This window comes from Oncorhynchus kisutch, linkage group LG28 (assembly GCF_002021735.2).
Source record: "Oncorhynchus kisutch isolate 150728-3 linkage group LG28, Okis_V2, whole genome shotgun sequence".
NCBI lineage: Eukaryota > Metazoa > Chordata > Actinopteri > Salmoniformes > Salmonidae > Oncorhynchus > Oncorhynchus kisutch.
In genome coordinates this window covers 27463392-27481296 of record NC_034201.2, presented here as the reverse complement: position 1 = coordinate 27481296, position 17905 = coordinate 27463392, and the positions used below count along the sequence as shown (strand labels likewise).

Below are 17905 nucleotides of genomic sequence, written 5' to 3'. Positions count from 1 at the left end.
AAGAGGCCCCCATTATTAGCCAGATAATGTTAATTTGGTGAGAAAAAACATTTTTATAGGCCCAGGAGGCAAAAAATGGACCAGCCTATCTGGCATTTTCTTGAATGTGGACATTGGCTGTATTTGTCACGGATTCTCCCGGTACTGCCGCTCTTTCCGTGTACCAATTCCGGAGGTCTACGCCACCGGCCTCTTGGCTTCACTGAACTGTCTCATTACGCACACCTGCGTCTTGTCGGGTATTGTTACCATGTCCATTGGTCCTGTGAGTACCTGCGTGTTTTGTGCATTTGTTACTACGGGTCTCGTCCCATGCATTGTTATTACAGGTCTCGCCCCGTGTAGTGTATTGCAGGTCTCGTCCCGTGTAGTGTATTGCAAGTCTTTATGAGAGGTTTAACCTCGCTCTTTTGTTTGGGTTACATCCCTGTGTGTTTTGTATACGTGTTTGTTTTGGGCTTCGTCCCCTTGCCTTTCATTTCATGTTGTGTAATTTGGGGGGAGTATTAAAACCCACTATTACGTATTCCTGCGCCTGTCTCCAATAATTTATACAACGTGACAGTGTTAAGGAAGTTCAATGGAAAAAGCTTAAAACAAACTTTGTCCAGGATTCCATCCCAATTTCCAATTGAGCAGACATCTGCAGCGTCTTCCTTGAATGCGATCTCTGCGAAGTGCGCAAACGTGGTAACATTGCCTTTAAAAGCTGCATTGTCTACAAGCATGATCAGATTGAATCCAGTATGTCATCCTCGTGGCTAGATACCTGATTGATGGCATGTAAGGGACATAATTCAATTAACTTTAATAGTCACACATTTCGTAATGTTAGAGAACATCAGGTGAACAAGTATTACAGTGACTTTCATAATAATAAATAACCTTTATCAATTGAAATGTGATGATTAATATCACATATGTTTCTTATAATTTATTAACAATATTAACACTATATTCAACTGAAGGAGTGAAGTTGATCTTGGAATATACAAACTATGTCATTTAAAAGAAAATGCAACCAAATAGCATTACCTCTCTTCCACATACTCCATATATCCTCCTAAACCAGCATCCACTGCATCTTCCCTCTCATCTCTCTAGTCCCAAGAATGACCTCAGACTCAAAGTACACCCTACTTTACCTCTACCACGAGGTTCAGCTGAACAGATCCACCTCAATAAAACTCTTTGTATCAGGCATGCGTAAGCCTTCTATGTCCCCACATCCACCGTCAGGCCCTCCCCCACAGTAAGACCCTCCACCTATATCATCAGGCCCTGCTCTACAATAAGGCCCTCCACATCCACCGTTAGACCCTCCTCCACTGTGAGGCACTCATGCGTACTGGCACATGGACCAGAGGGTGCCCAGGGTGATGCTGTAGGCCAGCATGGCCAACAGGTAGACCCCGACGAGCAGCACGTCGAGCACGTAGCCCACCTGCAGCCACTCCTTGGCGATGTCCCGGCACTTGTCCTTCTTCTCCAGGGTGCTGCGGATGGACGAGATCTCGTGCTAGGTGTTGTCCATAACGGCTGTGTGGTGTCACGCACCACGGGCAGGACCACCAGGCTCCCCAGACCCTGCTCCCTGCTGTCCTCGCCGCCACGGCCGATCTCGCAGGTGTGGTGAAGGTGGTGGTGGTGGTTACATAGAGCTCCAAGGGGTCACACAGGGAGAGAATGGGTGGAGTGAGGTCATATAACAGGATGTACTTGTATTTTAAGAATCCCATGTTGTGTTGAGTTTGTGGATGCAACATTTATTTATTGTCCCAAAGTGACAGAAATTGATTATTTCCAAAGAGAGAAAACAGACCTGTAAATGTCTCTTTTTATCCTTTTCTCTCTCTTTCTCACTCTCTATGATAGATGTTGTAATGCTGCTGTGTTTTTAAATCAATGAATACTGCTCAGAGAGAACATTGTATACTAGAACTACTGCCCATGTCTTTTTTCCCTCTTAAAGCTCACCTTTTCCCTCTCCCTTCCCTCTTTTCTCCTTATCTCATACTTTTCTTTCTACCCAACTCTCGTGTAGATACAATACCCTGGCTGATGTTGTTCTCTTTGTAATGGCCCACGTGGTCGTAGTCCCGGGACAGCATGGAGCACAGGCTGTGCTTGTTGCGGATGCACAGGAGGACTGTGACCCGCTCCAGCACCAAGTGTTTGAGCCACTGGGGCACATGGGCTGCAGGTCCTGTTTATGCACCAGACGGACTATCAACACTGTCTCTTTCAGGCTGATCACCAACAGAGCCATGCACACTACAAAGTATACACCTAGAGAGAGGGATGAATCGATATGACCTCTGCACACTACAAGGTATACCCTTAGAAGACACCGGCTATGTTGCAAATGGCACCCTATTCCCTATGTAGTGCACTAGTTTTGACCAGGGCCTTTTGACCAGGGCCCCAACAAACAATAGTCCTTCACTACTACCTCAACCTATTCTTAACAGCAACAGAATCACAATCCCATCCTTAATGACAAATCAAAAAAATCTGAGCCACTAATGCACCAGCTGCATTTCTCACCTATGAGCGGCTTGGCGGTGGCGGGCAGCGTGCCGGAGACGATGATGAGGAAGACAGAGTAGCCCAGGAGCAGGGTGATCTTGAAGGACACTTGCTCTCCGCTGTCTGGGGGAGGTAGAAGCCCACCGGGTCCGTCACCATCAGGAAGATGCTGGGCGGCAACAGGTTCACAGTGTAGAACAGAGGTCTGCGTCGGATCACCACCTGATGGCATTCATCAAGGTTGACAAGAGATTCATTGCTTCTCTTCTAGTTTTTATGAGAAGTATTACTGTGATGAAAATTCCAGATTGTCTGCGTAATCAAATAACATTCAGCTCAGACACCCATACATACCCCACAAGACATGCACCAGGGGTCACTTCACAGTCCCCAAGTCCAAAACAAATTCACAGCAAGGCACAGTTTTATACAGAGTCATGATCACATGGAACTCCCTTCTATCTCCATTTACTCAAGCAAACAGCTAATTTACCTTTTTAAAAAACTGATTAAACAACATCTCATGTAAGGTGGGGACTGTGAGAGGACACGCACAAACAGACACTCAGACACTCGACCATTGTTTGTATATCGTTGTAATTTTTATTTGTGTGACTATTCTTGTCTATCAGTGTATCAGGACTGTGAGAGGATGCACACGCACACACACACACACACACACACACAGACACTCGATCACACACATTTTGTTTTGTATCGTTTGTATATCGTTGTAATTTTTATTTGCGTGACTGTCCTTGTCTATTAGTGTATCAGTGTTTGTTACTTGTGATGTTTTTTGGTGTGTGTGGGCCCCAGGAAGAGTAGCTGCTGCTTCTGCAAAAGCTAATGGGGATCCAAATAAACAATCATTGGGAATAGAGCAGTAATTAACAAGAAGTTGTACGCATTTCCATATCTCATTACATATATCTGGCAGAAAAACATTTTGACCGTGGAGAGAACAATATACCAACAGATTCTATCAATGACCCTAAAACCGAGGTGGGATGGGAGTGCACTCTATATCACACTTTCACCTGGAGATCCTCACTCATATCCTTGTGTTAATTTTCCATGAAGCAAGCCTGCTTTCTTTGTATGATGCATACGAAAAACGTCCATTCTCAATACCTATTTAATACAGCTGAAGATCTTATGTTTCTAATAAAGCCTCATGCGGTAGAGGTCAAGGTAAGGGTCTACTATCTTCATATATTTCTCTATTTGATCTATTCTTACTGAAGGTCTTGTTTTTCTGTCAGGTTCGGTTGGTTTTGAATAAATGATTTGCGCTAAGGTATTATGTACACGATATGATTGATTTGAACATGATTGTATATAGTCATGTAAAAGTATATACTGCATATCATTTTAACATGTGTTGGCACTAGCTGAATTGTGGGGATCTTTCCCATCCCTTTATTGTACTCTTTTAACTATTGCCATTTACCTCCTCATCATGCATAGGGTTGCCTAAATTCCGTTAATTTTCCCAAAGTTCCCCGGTTTTCCAGAAATCGCAGTTGGAAGATTACTGGATTCAGGAGGGAATAAGCAGGAAATCTGAGAATCCTCTTACCAGAATACCTGGAAAACTGAGAATCCTCCTACCAGAATACCTGGAAAACTGAGAATCCTCCTACCAGAATACCTGGAAAACTGAGAATCCTCCTACCAGAATACCTGGAAAACTTGGGAATTTTGGGAAAGTTGTTTGCAACCAGAACTTTGCAACCCTAACAATCTTACAAACCAGCTCAATCATTGACAAATAATATGTTTCCAAAACCTGTCATGAATACATAAATAAAAGGTAATGAATGATTATGTTATGTATACTCACATTGAACTTCATCTCGGCATAGGAGTCAATGTTGTCCAGACTGAAGCTCCTGTATTTCAACAAGAAGTGTAGCAGCTCCCACTCCCCCTGGTTCATGAAGACACTCTTGTCCACCTTGAGTTCCTCTGCACTCCTCATCAGCTTGAGGTCGAAGTCATTAACTACAGACATGGACGTGGAGGAGACATAGGTCAGTGGGTCCAGATTCATGTAAATTGTGTAAATGACCATTATCAGCAGTTCTCAGCCACAGCTGGCACTAGGATAAAAAAAAAAAAATGTATACAAAATAATACAAAAATGTTGAGGACTGAGTGACTGACACTTAGCTTATCCATCCCCACCTCTCTTACAAACATGTAAAAAGGCATCCTTACCTGGTATTGTAGCCAACAGTATGTGCAGTTGAAAGGCTTTTCCCCACATGTAAAGCCAAATGACTAAATAAGACATGTTTTACGGGTATGGAGCCAGCTCTGGAAGGTCAGGCTGCAGTTCTGGACGTCAAAGGGGAAGTTGTAGATGTTGAGAGTGCAGGCTGTCACTGCCTGGATGGGCTTGTAGTTGCGCACCAGACCATAATGGGTCACGTACACATAGGGAATATCCTGAGACTTACCCACATCCACACTGAGAGATTAGAGCAGGAAGCACAACTCAAACCAAAGCAAAGAGATGCAATAAATATGTTTGTGGCTGATTTGGACAACTAATATTTCAGCGTATTACACACACACACTTTACACTGCACTGTACTTTAGTAATGCTTAATCAATGATAAACAATACTGTTTTATGCAGATTTTGATTTGACTTCATGGCCTAAAATGCGATGGCCTACACTGACAATAACGATCACAAAACACTGGACTTACAACTCGTTGATTAGTATGTCAGGCACCCACACATTGGCAGTCGGTACGGACTTTTGATTCACATCCTCAAAGTCCTCTGGGTTCCATACCAATAATTCATCTGTCCATTCCTGATACAGACTTATAGCATAGGCCGGTAAGCATGGTATAGTATTAATGATAACAAGTATGGTATAAGATCCTCTGAGAAGATGTGTTTGATAAATGTCCAAAGGAGAGACATAACTATGTTCTACTGTAGGTTTTACAAGTTTTATGTATGTTTTCATTTCTTGGAAACTTTTTTTCAACAAAATCCATTTGTTGTTTAAATAGTTATTTTGCTATTTATTGCAAATAGTTATTTGTCTTACCTGCCTGTACCATGCATATGTTGTCAGAACCTGGTTCTTCTCGTCCTGTTGTAACATAGGGCAAACATAGGCTACACACAATCTCAGCATACTGAACTATTATTCTACTAAGAGCAGGAGGCCTACTTCCCACACTGAGGATAGAGTACACCATAAGGTCGATGGCCACCATTGTGCAATTTCGCCAGTTGCGCACGGGTCGAACCCCCTTCTTGTACCCAGCACTCAAGTACTCGGAGAGACGTACCAAGGTGGCATTGGCAAAGCGTCCAGGATTATTGCCCAGTTTCTTGACTAACGGAGGTAAAAGACATCGTTTCAACATACTGATTCAACATATCCACTAAATGCAACATATTGAGAGTTATACAATTATTATTGTGTAAATCTAGCATTATATAAAATGTCAACTTCCAAAACAGGCAACCTCTGTCAATAACGCCACAACCTATCTGGAATTAATTTTGCACGTGCATCTTCTTACCTGTGCAGGCTCGCACGGTGCCTTGTATCAAGAGCAAGACGAGCGCTGTCCAGAGTCCTGAACTTCTCATTCTGCACTATGTTTCACTTCTCTGCCTTGAGCTTGTCTATAATGAGCAGTGCTCAGTTTTGAGATACAGCAGTCTACTGGCGCTGCCGAGACCCATATTCAGGGGTGTCCACGGTAGCCTAATGTCTACAGTATCATGTATTAGTTCAATTAAGTATCATTCTGCATGACGCTGCCTTAGCCAGCTGATGTAACTATGAACACGAGGGTGTGTCCATCAGGGATTTTATGATGGGGATTGGAAGCAGCTGAGGTTATCTTATGTCATCACATGTCCTGAGCAGATAACTCGGAGCACTCAGGCCTATCCAAGTTTAGAGTATCTGGCCGTGTAGCCTAACAGATGTCTGTGTATGGATCAATTTTCGTGTGGTATATCAGCTTTTTTCCTCCAACTGAATCCTCAATGTATTTTATAAGCTTACTGTGGAGATATGATTTCTCTCAAAAAAGATCCTGCATTAAGAAATTGATTTCCTGAACATACAGAGGAGCATAGGCCTATTTTCTCTGGCAGCTTGGTTTTCATATGGGAGTTTAAGTGCAGGTCGGTTTTCTCTTATCTCACTAACAAGATCCAACTGACATTTGATACTGATCTTAGACGTCATTTTGTTCATTGATTTCTTAAACTGCTTATGTTGGGAGAATATGTACTGCAATCTACAACGAAATTGAATCTATGACGTTTATTATGTGATAGGTTCCTGCTGATACAGTTTATGTTACATGGATAGATGATACACACTGCTGTGAAAACACATGCGTCATCTTTGGATAAAAAACATGCCTATTAAACATTTAATGTTTTGGGGGACTAAAGAGATAAAACTTTGTTGAAAAATCATGTCCATTAATGACACACAAAAACGCTTGAAAAGAGCAAATCAGAGAGCAAAATCAGCAAATCAGTCATTACTCATTGTACTAGCTGGATCCTTTAAAATACAGTAGCAGTCATAGGACACACCTAGTCATTCAAGGGTTTTTCTTTATTTGTACTATTTTCTACAACTGTAGAATAATAGTGGAGACATCAAAACAATGAAATAACACATATGGAATCATGTAGTAAGCAAAAAATACATCAAAATATATTTTGTATTTTAGATTCTTCAAGGTAGCCACCCTTGCCATGATGACAGCTTTGCACACTCTTGGCATTGTCTCAACCAGCTTTACCTGGAATGCTTTTCCAACAGTCTTGAATGAGTTCCCACATATGCTGAGCAATTGTTGGCTGCTTTTCCTTCACTCTGCGGTCCAACTCATCCCAAATCATCTTAATTGGGTTGAGGTCAGGTGATTGTGGAGGCCAGGTCATCTGATGCAGCACTCCATCACTCTCCTTCTTGGACAAATAGCTCTTACACAGCCTACAGGTGTGTTGGGTCATTGTGCTGTTGAAAACAAATTATAGTCCCACTAAGCCCAAACAAGATGGGATGACATATCACCAGCAAAGCACCCCCAAAACATCACACCTCCTCCTCCATGCTTTACGGTGGGCACCACACATTTAGAGATCATTCGTTCACCTACTCTGCGTCTCACAAAGACAAGTGGTTGGAACCAAAACCTCAAATTTGGACTAAAGGACAGATTTCCACCGGTCTAATGTCCATTGCTCATGTTTCTAGGCCCAAGCAAGTCTCTTCTTATTATTGGTGACCTTTAGTAGTGGTTTCTTTGCAGCAATTCGACCACGAAGGCCTGATTCACACAGTCTCCTCTGAAAAGTTGATTTTGAGATGTCTGTTACTTGAACTCCGTGAAGCATTTATTTGGGCTGCAAATCTGAGGTGCAGTTATTCCAATGAATTTATCCTTTGCAGCAGAGGTAACTCTGGGTCTTCCTTTCCTGTGGCGGTCCTCGTGAGAGACAGTTTCTTCATAGCGCTTGATGGTTTTTGCGACTGCACTTTGAAAGGTCTTGAAATTGTTTCTGCATTGACTGACTTTCATGTCTTAAAGTAATGGTGGACTGTCATTTCTCTTTGCTTATTTGAGCTGTTCTTGCCATATTATGGACTTGGATTTTACCAAATAGTGCTATCTTCTGAATACCAACCCTACCTTGTCACAACACAACTGATTGGCTCAAACGCATCAAGAAGGAAAGAAATTCCACAAATTAACTTTTAAGAAGGCACACCTGTTAATTGAAATACATTCCATTCATGAAGTTGGTTGAGAGAATGCCAAGAGTGTGCAAAGCTGTCATGAATGCAAAGGGTGGCTACTTTGAAGAATCTCAAATATAAAATATATTTTGATTTGTTTAACACTTTTTTGGTTTTGGTTAGTACATGATTCCACATGTGTTATTTCATAGTTTGATGCCTTCACTATTATTCTACAAGGTAGGGAATAGTCAAAAATAAAGAAACCCTTGAATGAGTAGGTGTGTCCAAACTTTAACTGGTACTGTAGTTCCATATATCCCTGCACAACTCTAGCTAAAAACAGGATACATAATCAAACCAAGTGCCACAGTTGAAAATATGAATTCATAATTTGCAAATAAATTCATTAAAAATCCATGAATGTGATTTTTCTGGATTTTCTTTCTCATTTTGTCTGTCATAGTTGAAGTGTACCTATGATGAAAATTCCAGGCCTCTCTCATCTTTTTAAGTGGGAGAACTTGCACAATTGGTGGCTGACTAAATACTTTTTTTGCCCCACTGTATGGGGCAATCTTCCAATAGTACATGACAATACAGTATTGATTAAATTAAATAGCTGCTACCATATCAAAAGAAGAAGTGGGGACAAAGGGGGTTCGGCTCAACCACATCAATAACCCTTAATTGACTTTTAACATTTTATTAGAGCAAAATAAATGCAGTCGAACAAAGTTTTTCTCCCCTTCTATCCTCATGCAGAGCTCCAGATGGCCCACAGTAGCAGCAGAGTGCTGGTGTAGACAACCAGGATTAGCAGGTAGACTCGGAACAGGAGGAGGTCCACCTTGCAGCAGAGGGCCACCCAGTCAGCCTGGGCTGAGTCATCACTCTCTCCCTCCTGCAGGTAGAGCCTCAGGGCCACCACCTCTTGGAGAATACTCTCGAGGAGTACTCTCCTGGGGCTCGCTCAGAGACGGCAGTTCCTATGGAGCCAGGTCAATCTCAAAGCCTGGAGGGACAACATGTGGGTGGGGTTATGATGGGGTTGGACACATGAATGTCCGAAGTGAAGATATTCTGTTGCTACAATGCAATCTTAACAAGTAAATTAAATAAAACTCAAACTGTTGATTGAATACAGTGGCAAGAAAAAGTATGTGAACCATTTGGAATTAACTGGATTTCTGCATAAATTGGTAATCAAATTAGACCTGATCTTCATCTAAGTCACAACAACAGACAAACACAGTCTGCTTAAACAAATAGCACACAAATTATTGTATTTTTCTTGTCTATACTGAATACATAATTTAAACATTCACAGTGTAGGTTGGAAAAATATATGAACCCCTAGGCTAAAGACTTCTCCAAAAGCTAATTGGAGTCAGGAGTCAGCTAACCTGGAGTACAATCATTGAGACGAGATTGGAGATGTTGGTTAGAGCTGCCCTGCCCTATAAAAAACACTCACTAAATTTGAATTTGCTTCACAAGAAGCATTGCCTGATGTGAACAATGCCTCAAACAAAAGAGGTCTCAGAAGACCCAAGACTAAGCTGGAAAGGGTTACAAAAGTATCTCTAAAAGCCTTGATGTTCATCAGTCCACAGTAAGACAAAATGTCTATAAATGGAGAAAGTTCAGCACTGTTGCTATTCTCTCTAGGAGTGGCTGTCCTGCAAAGATGAATGTAAGAGCACAGCGCAGAATGCTCAATGAAGTTAAGAAGAATCCTAGAGTGTCAGCTATAGACTTACAGAAATCTCTGGAACATGATAACATCTCTGTTGACGAGTATACAATAAGTAAAACACTAAACAAGAATGGTGTTCAGGGGAGGACACAACGGAAGAAGCCACTGCTGTCCAAAAAAACCCATTGCTGCACATCTGAAGTTTGCAAAAGTGCACCTGGATGTTTCACATCGCTACTGGCAAATTATTCTGTGGACAGATTAAACTAAAGTTGAGTTGTTTGGAAGGAACACACAACACTATGTGTGGAGAAAAAAAGGCACAGCACACCAACATTAAAACCTTATCCCAACTGTAAAGTATGGTGGAGGGTGCATCATGGTTTGGAGCAGCTTTGCTGCCTCAGGGCCTGGACAGCTTGCTATCATCGATGGAAAAATGAATTCCCAAGTATATCAAGATATTTTGCAGGAGAATGTAAGGCTATCTGTCCGCCAATTTAAGCTCAACAGAAGTTAGGTGATGCAACAGGACAACGACCCAAAATATAGAAGTAAATCAACAACAGAATGGCTTCAACAGAAGAAAATACCCCTCCTGGAATGGCCCAGTCAAAGTCCTGACCTCAACCCGATTGAGATGCTGTGGCATGACCTCAAAAGAGCGGGTCACACCTGACACCCCAAGAATATTGCTGAACTGAAACAGTTTTGCAAAGAGGAACGGTCCAAAATGACTTCTGACCATTGAGCAGGGCTGATCCGAAACTACAGAAAATGTTTGGCTGAGGTTATTGCTGCCAAATAATATATTAAATCTAAGGGTTCACATACTTTTCCCACCCTGCACTGTAAATGTTTACACGGTGTGTTCAATAAAGACATTAAAACGTATAATTGTTTGTGTGTTATTAGTTTAAGCAGACTGTGTTTGTCTATTGTTGTGACTTAGATGAAGATCAGATCACATTGAATAACAAATTTATGTAGAAGTCCAGGTAATTCCAAAGGGTTCACATACTTTTTCTTTCCACTAGTATGTCTAGACATACTGTAAAGGTGTATTTTCTCTCTGATCGTTTTGATGTTAATACAGAGGAACATAGAGTTGTTGTCAACATGAAAATGTGTCAGAGCTGGCCATTACATATCAAATAGAATAAGAAATCTGTGGAAAGTTAGGAAAACCACCACCTGCTAAATGTTTGGTCCTAATACCTAGTCACACTCTTGTGTCCTATGACCAAGAAATACAAAGCATCCAAACACAGGTCCCCTCTCACCCCCACACTGATCCACATCATTTAGTGTTTTGACAGAGGTGAAGTTGCTCTCGAGGAAGGTCTGGCTGGATGAGCCGTACTTATCGAGGAGACAGCCAGACACTGACATCTCCTTGACCTCCTTCTCATTGTGGTAGAGGAGCTTCACTACAAATATGGAGATGGCTAGTTTCAGCACCAGCAGCGCCATGCACACCGCAAAGAACACACCTATAAGATGGAGAACACCAAACATCAACAATACACCTGTTAGAAAAAGACATGTCTCAGATCAGAAATACAGTACCAGTCAAAAGTTTGGACACACCTACTCATTCAAGGTTTTTTCTTTATTTTTACTATTTTCTACATTGTAGAATAATAGTGAAGACATCAAAACTATGAAATAACACATATGGAATCATCCAGTATCCCAAAAAGTGTTAAATACATCAAAATATATTTTAGATTTTAGATTCTTCAAAGTAGACACACTTTGCCTTTAGGACAGCTTTGCACACTCTTGGGATTATCTCAACCAGCTTCATGAGGAATGCTTTTCAAACCGTCTTAAAGGAGTTCCCACATATGCTGAGCACTTTTTGGCTGCTTTTCCTTCACTCTGCGGTCCAACTCATCCTAAACTATCTCATTTGGCTGGGTATGAAGGGCAAGCTTGGTGTGTCAAACAATATGAGAGAACATTTGAAACAAAGATGAGGAGAGGATACCCATGAGTGGTGTTCTGATGGTGGTGACAGGCATCTCGTCCATCAGGTTTACCCTGAAGACAGTGTAGCCCAGGAGGATGCTGGTCTTGAAGATGATGCTCGTGCCACTGTTGTGCGGCAAGTAGAAGCTGATGACGTCCACCACCATGAGGAAGATGCTGGGGATGAGCAGACTCACCACGTACAGCAGGGGGCGCCGGCGGATTAACACCTGACGAGTGAGAGGGTGAGAGGGAGTGAAAAAGAGGGAGAGAGTTTTACTTTTCTATTTCATGTCACACGTGGGTCAAGAATGTGTTTGAACTCCCCCATAGGTGAGAAATTGAGAAATAAATGTTTTTCCCTTCACTAACTTAAACCTAAATCTGCCCCATTTTAGCTTTAGATATCAACTGTACTTTTTTCAACTGAACCCACAAGAAAACCATATTCCACAGTATTACCTTCCTGTCCTCTTCCAGTACCCCAAAACACATGAATCCCCTTAACTGCTTTCACAATGAGCAGTAGTGTAAAGGTAACCCAATGAGCCCTGCTGGATCGACACTCCATCATTAAGTGCTCTCCTGAGCTGAATGTACAACAGAAACCCGCCTAGCCTATCCTCGCAGGCAGTCTCTCCCCCACCTGCACCAGGCCCAGGGCCCATTTCTCCGGCAGAACAAGACGGCCATTGATCAGCTGCCACAGAGACAGCCTCATTATGGTGCCTCTCTCTCTCAGCATGCTGGACGCGCCTCATCCTCATCTATTAGCATTAGCGCTTAATCCTGTCTGTGAAGCCCTGGCTGATCTCTTTAACACCTTCACAACAGGAGTACCAGGAGGAGGGGATGGCTAAAAATCTCCTGTCGATACTCAATCTGATTTAGTTGTCATTATACAGTCACAGTCTCCCTACAAGAGAAGTGTGTATATTTTTGTTTGCTGTTGGATAGACATCAAGCCATATAGAACATCTCACTAACACACCTATTCACATATTACATATTTACTGACTGGATATGTATTGCTGTATATGTGGATACAGTTGGCACTAGACATATAGGTCATATTTGTATTTCTTCAAATACTTTCCTTCAAATCAAGTATCTGAAGAGAAACAAAGAGAGACCTAGATCTGGTAACAGTAGGCACACACGTAGAACTGGTTGTGTGCATAGTCTCTGCCATCCAGCCGGAGCTGCCAGTAGTGGGAGAGCACAGACATCAGCTCCCACTCGCCATCGTCCATAAAAGACTTCTGATCATTGGCGATGTCCTCGGCACTCCTCCACAGAGTCAGGTTCACCTCACTCACTGCATACATGATGGTAGAGGTCAGGGAGAGAGTTCACTAAGACTTAATGACACTCAGTCAATATGACCTGCTATTGATTTGATACAATATTAAATTACCAGCTGTATGGGTTTTATGTGCTTGTGTTTGTGTACTTAATACTGTATGTGCCATAGCTTTATGCATGTATTTTGTGTATCGAAAGGTATGCCATTGTAATTTTGCACTTCTAATTGTGTATTTTAGCCACATCTATGCATATCCAGATGTATAGTCATTTGACTGGGTATTAATGTTAGCGTGTTTACAGCTCTCTATACTAACCTGAGTGAAGCCAGCTGCGGAAGGTCAGAGTGCAACTCTGCTTGTCAAAGGGGAAGGCTTACAACTCCAAGTCACACGCGGACACCACCTGGATAGGCTTGTTGTTTTTCACCATCCCCGATGAGTTGACATACACATAGGGGATTGCAGGGGACTCCCCTACATCCACACTAACAGGGGGAAGAACACGACTTATGGGGAAGACAAGAGTTCCAGCTGCTTACAGTACTGTATGTTGAACATGAGACACTCTGACCCTGGTCAACACACTTCCTTTTCAGTCTGTCATTTCAAATAAAAGGACAAATGTTGAACATTTCTGCGAAGAGACTGAGTGTATTGAGTAATCCAATGACATGTTATGAAATTTGAACAGGAATACATAGTATCAATTCTTACAATTCACTGATGATAAGATCAGGCACCCATATAGCTTCAGAGGGCAGAGAGATCTCAGTGATCCCGTCAAACTCCTCGGGATCCCACACCAAGACCTCATCAGTCAAGATCTGACATCATAAACAGGAAATACATCACAAGACCAGTTATATGAAGTACATCACAAATGGTTGCCTGACTGTTTTGGCATTCAATTGTTGCATGCCAGACAAGGCTGAAGACACACATCTTTCAGACAGACAACCATGTGAAAACCATGCAGAAGCTTTAAATATATTATGTAACTGAAATGAAACACAGACACAGGATTCGTAGAAACAGCTAAATGTGGTATTCATGTTAAGACAGACATAATGTGTATATTGGGTGGAAAAGAATAATGCAAAACAGACATTACTGTGACTCATTCACTCATATTCAAATATCTGAAGAGAACATTGTATTTGTATAAGTACACCAACGGCATTGTCATTCAGTGTTTTTGAAAAAAAATACTGAAAATTTGATGTTTGACTTTAGATGTATTCTATGGCGCTCAATCAATGGCACAAGGACAAGCGGCGGATGGGAAAATAAGCAAAGTCAACAATGGTGCTGCAATTGCATTAAAGTGAATGGAGAATGAGCCTAGAGACTCATGTCCGCTGGCCCCACCAAACAAATGAACCCTAATGCGATTCTCCTCATCCGGATTTTATTTTCATGTTTTTTTTATTTATTAATGGCTCACTCCACCACTCCATTGAAACTATAAATATAATGCGTAGACGTGATTATTCCTTGAAGGGGTAATCGAAGTAATTACATTTTAAAAATATTCCTATTTGTGGATGGGGCCAGTGATGGTTTTACGTTGCATGAACATTTTGAAATGCATGTTTAACACCAATAGAAGAACACAATTCATACCAACCTGCCGGTACCAAATGCTTGTGGTTACTTGCTGGGTCTTTCCATCATGTAAAAGGTAGATATTCAAAATATCTATTATTGAGTATTACTTTTTGGGGTATAAATTATTTGTGCAGACCATTGAAATGTGTAGCTACAAAAGGTTAACATGTATTTACAGATACAGGATTAATATTTCATACAAAAAAAATTGTAATTGAGCAACATCAACGATGTTTTCATTTCCTGTATTACATATTACCAGAAGCATGGCAGGTAATCATATTGTATTTTAGACTTAACTAATTAATTATTTAGATAAAGCTATATAGGGTTTTTTACCACATCAAGCACAGACTGCATTATGAGGTCTATGTGGATGAGCGTGGGACTGGTACAGTTCTGAACAGGTCTGACTCCACAGTTGTATTTACGCAGGAGGGTCCTGGTAAGTTGGTTCAGAGCAGACCTCTTGGGTTTATCTGCTATCTGTTCAGCCATCATATGACATTCAACTCATTAATGTCCCGTTCTGACCATAGTTCTTTTGTGTTTTCTTTGTTTTAGTGTTGGTCAGGACGTGAGCTGAGTGGGCATTCTATGTTGTGTGTCTAGTTTTCCCATTTCTATGTTTGGCCTGATATGGTTCTCAATCAGAGGCAGGTGTTAGTCATTGTCTCTGATTGGGAACCATATTTAGGTAGCCTGTTTTGTGTTGGGTCTTGTGGGTGGTTGTTTCCTGTCTTTGTGGCTATGCACCAGATAGGACTGTTTAGTTTTTTTCACATTAATGTTTTGGTATTTTGTAGTGTTCACGTTTATTGTCTTTATTAAACATGTTGAACACTAACCACGCTGCGCTTTGGTCCGATCCTTCGTCCACAGAAGAAAGCCGTTTACAATTGATATATACAAAAATTCCCAGGTTTTCCAGAAATCCTGGTTGGAGCATTCCTATTTTCCTGCATATTTCTAGAAAACTTCAAACAGGGATTTCTGGGAATTTGGGGAAAGTTAGCAGAATTTTACAATCCTATTGATATCTCAACTAAAACGCAAACCCTGTCCATCTTGCATATGACAGAATTCTACCTGATGATTTACGGTATTCATCTATTTTAAACTTGATTATTGTGTCATTTTTTTAAAGACACAATCATCTTTAATGTGTTATGTTTCAAGACATTGTGTCTCCACAACAATGAACTACAATCCACTACTTAGAATGAAAAACGTGTTTATGAAGTATAATGGATAAACATATTACTTTCATTAAATTGAAAATATTTTACCCTCCATGCATTAATTTATAGGAAAAACCCTAAGAATATCAGGAAATTGCCTTAGGGCTGCAATATTATTAGTATCAGATAGGGCTGCAATATTATTAGTATCAGATAGGGCTGCAATATTATTATTATCAGATAGGGCTGCAATATTATTAGTATCAGATAGGCCTGCAATATTATTATTATCAGATAGGGCTGCAATATTATTAGTATCAGATAGGCCTGCAATATTATTAGTATCAGATAGGGCTGCAATATTATTATTATCAGATAGGGCTGCAATATTATTAGTATCAGATAGGCCTGCAATATTATTAGTATCAGATAGGGCTGCAATATTATTATTATCAGATAGGGCTGCAATATTATTAGTATCAGATAGGCCTGCAATATTATTAGTATCAGATAGGGCTGCAATATTATTATTATCAGATAGGGCTGCAATATTATTAGTATCAGATAGGGCTGCAATATTATTAGTATCAGATAGGGCTGCAATATTATTAGTATCAGATAGGGCTGCAATATTATTAGTATCAGATAGGGCTGCAATATTATTAGTATCAGATAGGGCTGCAATATTATTAGTATCATATAGGGCTGCAATATTATTATCATCAGATAGGGCTGCAATATTCCAGGTAACTTTCACAAAGGTTTTCAGGTTTTCCAGAAAACCCAGTTGGAATATTCCTGGAATCAGAAAGGAATAAGCAGGAAGTCTGGGAAGCCAACAAATGGGATTTCGGGAAAAACCTGGGAATTCCGAGGAAGTTACTGGAATTTTGTAACCCTAGTTTGAGTTGGTTAAAACCCTGATTCAAACAGATGGACTTCCTAAAATCATATTATTGGATTTACAGGATAGGAAGCTCACAGAAGTTTTCCATTAAGTCATACATTTGCTATAAAATAACAAATAGCATTATAATAAAACAACACACTCAGACATTGAAATAATTTATTTCAATACGACTGGTAATTTCAGACCAAGTTAAAAATGTATTTGAAAAGAGTTAATAGCAATGAGTAGAAACTACTGTCTCATTATGTCAATCATCTTTAAATGTTGCTTGTTTCATGTAGACAATTCCTAATAGCACAGACTGGTAACCTGGTCTTTAATGTTTGTATTTAATTCATATTTATGGTTATTTAATCCAATGTGTCATGGCTGATTGTAGAAGAGGAAAACTGTCTGAGTGAATCTTACCTGAGCTTAGTAGTAGCCATAAGACCGATATCATGTTGAGCAACCAGTTTGATACACCTAAATCTCCCCTCCAAAATGTAATGTCAGATGATCTTCAAAGTAATTTTCCTTTCTTTCTGTTCAGTCTCTTTCCAAAATTAATTCGGAATAGTTTAAGTCTGAAGATGTCTCTTCGTGACTCAGTTTCAACATTAAATGGACCTGTGTGTGAAAGTTTGTGGCATCTGTAATGATTTTCTATTAACATGGTAAGATGATACTTTTTTTTAAAGGAGTGGGGCAGTCTCACAGGCAGTTCAGCAACCTGGTCTCATAGACTACACATAACATAGTAAATGTAAATCTGAGACACTCAAATTAGTATGATACGTTATGTTTGGAATGGTTACATAAGACAGATGGTTACTTAAGGCAAAAAAAAAGTTGGTGGCTTGGTTGGGGTGAATCGGTGGACGTATTATGGGCAATTTTAGCATTTCAACTACTTACTACTTTTTATTTACTTTGCAACTACTTAGCATGTTAGCTAACCCTTCCCCT

General features: G+C 40.6%; 2 pseudogenes; both read right to left on the bottom strand.

The window, feature by feature from the left end:
* Positions 1 to 953: 953 nt before the first annotated feature.
* Positions 954 to 6156, bottom strand: LOC109873417 (5-hydroxytryptamine receptor 3A-like; annotated as a pseudogene).
* Positions 6157 to 8976: 2820 nt separating this feature from the next.
* LOC109873418 (5-hydroxytryptamine receptor 3A-like) lies at positions 8977 to 15364 on the bottom strand (annotated as a pseudogene).
* Positions 15365 to 17905: the final 2541 nt, after the last annotated feature.